This window comes from Engraulis encrasicolus, chromosome 14, assembly GCF_034702125.1.
Source record: "Engraulis encrasicolus isolate BLACKSEA-1 chromosome 14, IST_EnEncr_1.0, whole genome shotgun sequence".
NCBI lineage: Eukaryota > Metazoa > Chordata > Actinopteri > Clupeiformes > Engraulidae > Engraulis > Engraulis encrasicolus.
In genome coordinates, this window is record NC_085870.1 from 22717463 (window position 1) to 22724515 (window position 7053).

Below are 7053 nucleotides of genomic sequence, written 5' to 3' on the forward strand. Positions count from 1 at the left end.
ACTAACATCTAAAGGTCCACCTTACTACATTTGGCGTAGTCGGCAGGATAGATGTATCAAAGAGACGTGTCCTTTTTTTAGCTTTGAGTTTATTTTGATTTTTTTGAAAGGCTGGTTGTAATTAGGGGCAAAACAGCGGTGGGCACAGCGTGGGGTGCCGACCAGCAGAACACTGTCACCATCTCCCTGTGCATTGTCGTGGCCTTCCTGACCAACATGGAAGACGATTCCCAGGAGTGGCTGGAGATAAAGAGCACCATGAGGCGGCAACAGGAGCAGTTGCAACAGATATCACAGTGGGTGGACGCTCTGCATCGGTCTCCACCAAGGTCGCAGGCAAGTCCCATCAGATGCTGGCGGTGCCATGAGCCGGGGCATTTTGCACGGGACTGTGATGGGGTACGAGCGCCATCCCGAGCACAGCCATCACCGGCAGCACAGCGGGGGGGCAATGGACGGCCTTCCCCACGTCAACCCACGGGAGGACGGCCGTCTCCAGAGCAGAGGACTCGCTGTTCGGGTGGGGTGTGGCCGGGCGTGAGGAGCTGGCCACCCATGTCCACTCCCTCAAGTTCATACTGTGTCCTCCTGCAATGTGTGTGCATGTGTGTGTGCGTTGCCTTGATGGTGATGATCCAACTGTTTTCTACTCCATAGATGGAGTGTCAGCGTGAGTGGTGACACAGGATGGTGTGCGTACGGATATGCGCACGCCAGGAAGTGTATGCATGTGCGTGCGTTTGCCTGTGTCTGAATGCTGTCTGCGTGTATGCACCTGCCTTCCCACATGCTTGTGCGTACCAGTGTGAATGGGTGCGTCTGCCCTGTGTATGTGCTGTGGAACCACCCGTGTGATGTGTCCAGGGTGAGACCGTTCTCTGGCTGGCCTGCCTGCATGTGTGCGCCGTGTGAAAGTGTCTTGTCTGCGTGTGAAAGCTGCCTGTGTGTGCGTGCGAAAGGAATGGTGATCCTGTGACCCGATACCCTGGGATGGTTGACTAGCATTGGGGTGGGTTAGTTATTAGTGTGTGTTTTGTGTCGTCGGGACGACGACAAGAACGCTGGGGGCTGTGTGGACACTGGGTGAGTTGTGCTTCCATTCCTGCGATTAGATATGCTCCCTCTCATTATTGCGGCGCCCTAATGTGAACTGTTTTGATGCTTGTAATTAGTTGGCCTGCTCGTGGAAGTAGTTGGTGTGGCGTGGTGATCCTCGAAAGTGTTGTGCGGGTATGTTACACTCTCCACCATTTGCCTTCAAAATATTAAATATGTAGGCTGCCTAGTCATACTTCCCCCCCCGATGCCTTCTGTCTGCAGGTAAGAAGTGTGATCCTGCCGACTACGCCAATTGTAGTATTGGCCAGGAAATTTTACCAATTGCGACTACGCCACCCGAGGGGGGGTCACCTCGGGACACCCACTAACCCCCTGTTACCCAACAGATATTCACAGATCCCCAGGTTCGTGCACACTTCAAGGAGGAGACATGGGTTCAAACAAGACCAATTTTTATTAATTCTGTAAGGTCAATTTTTCATTCACTCTTCTTTTTCTTATATGTTCAATCATCAAACACAGGTAGTCACTTTACAAACTGCGAGGGTACTCCTCAAACAGGAAGGGCTACAGTTGCTTGAGCCCAATACAAATGGATAACAATAATCACAATTGCTCCACTATATACTGTAACGAACACAGGATCAATACTCAGGGCGGCTGCAACTCCACTAATATGCTAACCTGATAGCCACACTGGAGAGAAGCCTGTGCAAATGTTTATAGAACTAACTGGGGGTGGGGCATAGGCTTACCGGGCAGTAGAGCGAGAGAAGAGGAAGTCCCAGAATATACACCACTCGTGAAGGAATAATAAAAAAAACACAAAACACACAAAAATAATAAGATAAACACCCGTCGTGCGGCACAGCAAAGAAAGTGAAGAGGGGTCCACCACCAAGGTCTGCCTGCCGGTTGCCTCGCTCCAACCACACCTGTCCAAAATATAGAAGAGAGAAAAGGGGCTTGAGACACAGGATCGAGTACAGTGTATAGGCTATGTCAATTCAGTACAGACTAATGCATTCCACTCTACTGAACTTTGCTATGTCAATGCTGCTCGAGGAGACACTGCGCCGAAGGAGTGCAGCCACCCTGGTTGAAAGGACAAAGTAGACCAATGTTAAGTAACCACCACTGAACACACACGCTCACACACACACGCACACACCACACACACACAGACAGACAGACAGAGACCCACTGGGACTGGAGAAGCCAGTCCCCCCCAATGCAGTTAGGCTGCTGCAATCTGAGGAACAGACCTCAGAAGACCCAGTCAGGTCAGGTGCAACAAAATTAATCAACCCAAACTAATAGAAAAAAAAGAAACAAAAACAAAATAAAACGAATGTCTTCGAATGTCTTAGAATGTCTTCAGTTGAATTTGGTAAGACAACAGAAATGATACAGCAGAAACATGCGAGGGGTATGCCTCTCACGAATCCCCCACGTCCACAAAATAATCACAAAATAATCACAAAATAGTGGTGTTGCACATTGCCACCTATGCAACCACAAAATAAATCAAATCAAAACTTAAACACAAAATAGCCTATGCGGTCAGCGGTGTTGCCGCGAGTGCAGGTAGTCAGCAGGTGAGAGTGCGCATTGCTGGGGGGTCTGCGCTGCGTCGATAGAACCCGACCACAGTAGCCGACGACCTGTCGCGCCAGTGGAAAGCAGTAACCCAAAAGGGGACTATGTTCCCAAAACAGAGCAGCAGCCTGTGATGCCGCGGAGTCACCCTAGTTGCTGGTCACTCCCCGCCCTGTAAACATGGGGTATAACAATTAGGCCGATGGATACAGCAATTTTAACAATAGGGATTACCAGCATCATGTATAGGCTACATACCGAGTGGTTATACTGCGCACGTAGCCTCAATCTGAATCGTGATGGCGCAAAGATCTCCGTAGCAGAAGCTAAAAATAATTAAGACAGAGTTTGACCCATATTCACAGGTAACAAAGCGGCCTACTGTCAGCGTAATAAAAAAAAGATAACTTATCCTACCTTGCACACGCTTCGCGCACTACTCGGAGGACTTCAGTGCTCCAGCCACAAGCCGAGCCACGAGCAATTACAGCAGGAGAGACTGCACGACAGGAGAGCGCACATTAGAGGCAAATCGGAGAACCCTCCCCAAATGCAAGGCCCTATAGCGAAAAGAATGCTCCTTACCTGTACGAGTCAACGCACTCGCTTACAGCGAGAAGCACCAGCTAGAGTGTCCTCCCCGACATCAACAACACAACCCCCGGTCAGTGGTGGAACGGAAGGAAGCGAAAGGGCTTCCGTGTCTCACTGCAGTCTAATTATGGAAAGTTGGAGTCCGCCCCGCAATCAAGCAAACCCGCTCCTCCAATCAATGCAAATTTCGGGAAATGGGTGATAGAATGCAATTCCACCCGCTACACTTGGTATGTAAACGAAACACCCTGCACACAAAACAAGAGTGCATACGACTTTGTTGGCCTGCGTAAGCAGACAGAGAACCAAGCAACATTTATGAGGGAAAAGGTAAACGAAAGAGCCCTTAAAGCTAGCTAGCTGAACTTGTAGCTAAATCAAAAAAAGTCACACAGTGGCAGATACACTACCTGCCTGCAAAGCCATTGTAAATGAGATGCTTGGACCTGAAGCCGAGAAGCGGTTAAAGAAATGGCCAAAGTCCCTCTCTCAAATAACACAATTTTCAGATATTGATGACATGTCTGCTGACATCGAAAGTGTGGTTTTGGAAAAGATCTGTATCCGTGAGAAATTTGTGTTGCAACTTGACGAGGCTGCGCAACTGGACATGCGCAACTCCTGGCCAATGTGCGTTTTGTGGATGGAGACGCAATCAGAGGAAACTTTATTTTGCAAGGCATTGAACAGAGATATTTATACATGCATATTCATATTGTAACAGTGGAATATTTCCTAAATATCATTGCTACTGTCAGAATAAGCATTATTTTCTGTATTCCTGCTAATAGAATGCTTTTGGACAGAATAACAATTTGTAAATAGTAGGCCTAGGCCTACTTTGAAGTTTATAGCTTCCTTAAGAAGTGGACACGTTAAGTGCACTTTTTATTTGAAAGAGGAAATATAAAAGCTGATTTAAAAAAAAAAAATGTTTGTATTTATTTGATTTCTATTCAAGACACTTTTATGAGAATGATATATTGTTAATAGGCTCTACTATGATTTGTTTTCATTATTTCATCATTTTTGGTTGGTGGTGTGCCGCAAGATTTTTTGAAGGGAAAAAGTGTGCCCTGGCTCAAAAAAGGTTGGGAAACACTGGCCTAATGAAGTAGTGCCCGTCACGTCAGCAGGAGAGAGGTGATTTTACATTTGGCGACGACATTCTCTCTTTAAAACTGGCGCATTGGCCGCTTCCCCTATTGCAGGCTATTACCTGATCTACACTGTCGCTACCACAAAAAAACAAGGTAGCACAACTTAATACTATTACTAGCCTATCTAGTAAATAGTAGGTTGAAGACGGGGTATTATTGGTGCACTGCTTTTTTTGCGAAGCAGAGTAATCTGCTTCAGTGTAGCTCATTGTACGTTGATCCCTCCCTCAGTTTTAGTAGGCTACAAGGGGGAAGAGTCAGCCAATTGCGCGTTGCACGTAGCATTGGGCATTTGATAATAACACAAGCGTGATCTCTAAACAAGACCGCCAGTCGACAGTGTTTTGTTTTTATTATTCTGTCCTGCATTCACCGTCTCAATTCCGCCCCTAACTTAGCCTATAAGTGATGACTGTTAATTATTTCTGCACTAGCCTATTCAAGTCAGGAACGGATATCCTCAGGATACGGACTAATAGGTTGAAGACGGGTTTTATTGGTGCTTGTGAACATTTCATCCTTTCAATGCGCTGTTGTGCGCGATCGACGGGATTCCGGTTAACTGGGGATGTGATGGACTGCACACATGACAAGACATCTGTTACACCAGGTGTGGCTAATCATCTGTGATTAGGGTGACCACCTGCTAATAAGTCCAAGGTGGGACAAGGGGTATGCTTCGGAGGGACAATGTGGGACAGACCCTGACGTGCGCGTGCACCGTCAACCCACCCACCCACACAAGCACACATTTGCCTTTCATACCACCTTATATATGTAAGGTATTGAATAAGTATATGTAAGTGTTAATGCAGCGCCACTAGGTGTCGCTGTTTGACTATGTTTCGCCAGGTTTTATATTTTTGAATCGCCTTTTGGCCCTTCTGCTTTCCCGTAGGGTTGACGTTTGTTTGTAGTTCGTTCACCATTTTCCTTAGTCTTGTCAATCAACCCTTCTAGGTAAGCAACGAACTTTTCCCTCAGGTTTTAAGTATGAAATATATAGAATATGATCTCTTGAAAGTTTGTTTCGTTTAATTATTTTGTATGTTGAAGTATTAAGCTCTTAGGAGCTGAGTGACATGTAAATCCAGCGCTTGTATTTTTTGTGTTATAAACGGTTTTCAGAATGAATGAAAATGAAGGCTAACGTCAATGGCAGTTTGCATTGGGATGTATTAGCTTCTTATCGAAACTTTCTACTGTTGGAAAACTTATCTGAGTCTTGTCAATCAACCCTTCTAGATCCTGTTTACCCTCTTGAATTCATCATTAAATCCAACCCATCGATCCCGAACCCCTTCCGTGTCCGTCTGAGTGTTTTACCCAACCGACTGTGCCTCCTGTCAGCCACCACTAACAACATAAACACAACGCAGAGGGCGAGCAGAGGTGCCAGAGCCGGCAGGCGAACGCGGGAGTGCGCTTCAAAGGGTTACATATGGTGCCGTGCCCGTGGATGGTGACGTTGAATTTCTGAGGAAGATTTTCATTCTTACCGGTATCGCATATTGAACTTTGAACTGTTTATCTGATAAGTGGACTTTTCCAGTGATTTCTTGATCTTCATCCCTTTAATTCTTCAATGAGTTTATGAATCTAAATCGTTTTTTATATTGCGAGTTGAGTGTTTTTCTGTGTATTTTCAGTAATTCTAAATGACATAATGGTCTTTTAAAGATATTTGATGGTTTTGGAATTTTATCTACTGTTGTGCCTGTTGCTAACTGATATTTAATGACACTTTAAATTGAACAGTGCAGTGAATAGGTATTTTAATCTTAGTAGCCTCTTTATATATTTTTGAGATCGGCCTCCTCTATTAGAATTTATCCTAGTTAGTTACCTACTAATAGGGTTTTTTCATTTTCATTTGCACATTACACATTCATATTTATCTCCAATTTCTCTGACATCTCATTTGCTCTCTGCATATTATTAGCAAGATGACACATAATTACACTGAGCCAGTACTTGAGTTGCAGTCCCCCTCCACTGCTATGCCCAGCCTCTTACCCCCAGCTGCTGATGTGCTGCCACTCCTCGAACGACACTCCACCCCACCCCTCATGCGTCCATCCTACACAGATCAGCTCATCACCTCAACCCTTCCACCCAGGCTGCTCGGCTCCAGGGCTCCAGGACAGGTACCCCCACTCTGCCTTGACACTAGCCCAATCACTAATCCCAGCAGTTTGGCACAGCAAACGGCAGGTACTTCTTTCCCCAGCCACAGCATGCATGGCTCCACAGGCCCTGTGCCTCTACAAAACACCTTATCTACCACCAACACTGTACCAGTAGCGTCATATCTGCCCGCCAAGCCCTCCCCAGTTGCTTATCCCCATACAGCCCAGTCTATTGGATCAAACCCGCAGGCGTTTCTGACTTACCCACACTCCACCCCTGCAACCCAGTTGCCTGGCCCACGCTTTACGCCACTGCCAATCAGCACAGCGAGTATCCCTGCCATTACAACACACCCCCCCCAAGTGCATTTTTCGTATACTGCCCTGAGTCCAGGCTATACTGAGTCTATGCCCCTCTCCACCCCCCATGTGAGCACCACACATTCAAACACATACAGTCCCCATGTAGCCCCAGAGCCTATCACTGCTGGTGTACATGCCAGCCCCACCAC

General features: G+C 46.6%; 1 long non-coding RNA gene across 1 annotated transcript; it reads right to left on the bottom strand.

Annotated features, from left to right (window-relative positions):
* Positions 1-2456: 2456 nt before the first annotated feature.
* On the bottom strand, positions 2457-3446 carry LOC134462288 (uncharacterized). The gene is made up of 4 exons (XR_010037508.1): positions 3244-3446; positions 3076-3157; positions 2917-2984; positions 2457-2830 (listed from the first exon to the last, which is right to left on the bottom strand). It is a non-coding gene; the product is annotated as an uncharacterized LOC134462288 (long non-coding RNA).
* Positions 3447-7053: the final 3607 nt, after the last annotated feature.